Source organism: Marmota marmota, unplaced genomic scaffold, assembly GCF_001458135.2.
Source record: "Marmota marmota marmota unplaced genomic scaffold, marMar, whole genome shotgun sequence".
Classification (NCBI taxonomy): Eukaryota; Metazoa; Chordata; class Mammalia; order Rodentia; family Sciuridae; genus Marmota; species Marmota marmota.
Window position 1 is genome coordinate 2,130,270 of NW_026000205.1, and position 235 is coordinate 2,130,504.

The window sequence follows — 235 nt, forward strand, 5'->3', positions numbered from 1 at the left end:
TTGCCCCTCAGAGAGGTCACACTTAGGAATGGTGTTTCGATGGCAAAAGGTGCGACTTATGCAGTTGAGGGGCAGAAATAAAGAATGTTCATGCACTTCTGCCCTTTTCAGTGCTTTACTCAAATCACTCAATACAATTTCACTCTATAGATTCTTAATCAAGAAAATGACAACCTTAATGCTGGGCACTGCAATAGACATAGTCAATTCACAGCAATCAGTTCTAGATTAGTTC